This window comes from Aplysia californica, unplaced genomic scaffold (genome assembly GCF_000002075.1).
Source record: "Aplysia californica isolate F4 #8 unplaced genomic scaffold, AplCal3.0 scaffold00069, whole genome shotgun sequence".
Classification (NCBI taxonomy): domain Eukaryota; kingdom Metazoa; phylum Mollusca; class Gastropoda; order Aplysiida; family Aplysiidae; genus Aplysia; species Aplysia californica.
The window spans coordinates 195,760-197,620 of NW_004797339.1; positions in this window are offsets into that span (position 1 = coordinate 195,760).

Here is a 1,861-nt window from a genome sequence, read left to right on the forward strand (position 1 = left end):
CCTCTCCTTTTCCCTCCTCTTTCTCTTGGTGCCCCACTCCCCCTCCCCCAACCTGAGTTGATTTTCTCTAAAAAGAAAATGTCTAATCTTAGCCTTATAAAATCAAGAACTTGACGCGGATTACCAGCAGGGAATCTTTAGTTTTAGTCTAGTTTTGACGCTGTATATATAAACAGACGTAAACAGAGAAAGAAGGAAAAGGATGGAAAGATGGGGTAAGAGAAATATTAGCCAAAAACAGCTTAACCATACAACAGATAATAGGCCTACAACAAACGAGAGAAAAACGTTTGCTTTACCGTTACCTCGACCCTGCAAGGTAACACAGGCCGGGAAAACTAAGTCGGCCTATGTGAGACGTTATTTAGTTCAACCCAAGGAGATTATTAGTTCTAAACTCCTTGGTTCAACCCTAGACGCTCAGTATAAATAAGAGTGTCTATTTTCAACCAGAATGTTGTACGTTCAACTGTTAGCATGCATTGTAGGCCTATGTGTATTGGCATAATATGGACACTGTGTTAGTTCAGCCCGAGCATTTATTTACTATCAGTGCAATCTTGAAATTGTATGCATTTTTCATAAGTAAAACTTTTAACTGTGTATGTAGACCTAATATATAAATTACTACTATCAGTACCGTACAACCTTGACATTTGATGTATTGACTTTTAGCACAACATTACCACTGTATGATGTATGTGTATTTAATCCACTTTTTGTACTACCAAGACATTGTGTGTATCCATCACTTGTATAACACTGATATGTTGCCTCTTGTAACCTTGAAATTGTGGATAAGCACAACTTAAACATTGTATGAATTACCAGTGCAACCTTGGCATTGCATAATTACCTCAAAGAAGGCATGACCTGGAAATGGCCGCTTTGGGATTAAATTGTCGACTTTTAATCGATAACAGTTTTGGCTTATTCCGCCATTTCTGTTCTTAAACATCTGCATAACTTGTCCCTGGGGAATAATAAATATCAGTATGAATTTAGCCTGTCCGGGTCTGTGATTATCCATTATTTCTATGCCTTATTTTTTTTTCTTAAAAAATAATAGTAATTCCTCGAATTAAACTACTTTTAAAAAGCCTGTTGGTCTGTTGGCTTGAACTGGTTGCACATATATATTATATATATACATTGTTATTCAGCACAAAAAATAAAATGTTTCGACAATAAAGGTCAAATACAGAAACTTGTTCTTATTCTTTTTAATTTTGTGAAGAAAACGTGCGCTATGTTTTGAGAGTTTTGGAAACATTCTGTTTTCCTCGTATTCCCAAATTATAAAAATATTTTATTTGTCGCAAAACAGTAATTAAAATTTTGGAATTCCTCTCCTGAAGCATTATAAGGTCCAAAGACAACTGAATAATTAATAGTGTTAAACAAGATAGCATTTGAATACACAATTTGCCAGCCTACAGACTGAGATACTCAATAAAACTTCTCCCCATGCGAAAATTGAACTTATGTCTTCTGTGTGTGACTGTAGAGTGTGGAGCGCTTAGCTGCTAAACCACAGATGCTGATTGAAAAGTTTCTTTATCCCCCCCCCCCCCTTTAAAAAAAAATCTGAAAGAAAAATGTGGGGAAAAAAAGCCCTTGTATAGTGCCGTTATGAACATCATTCAGCGAGTGACGGTGAACTGCTTATAAAAACCGCTACTCCGCAAGACACTGGACAAAAAGATTCTGTGTCCGAGAAATCTACTGAAACAAAAAGGTGAAAAAAAACCCAGTAGAGTTCCGTTATGAACATCTGCGTGCGGCGGTGACACTCAGAGCCTCTACACCAGGGATGCTTGTGGAAAAGTCTCTCTCTCTCTCTCTCTCTCTCTCTCTCTCT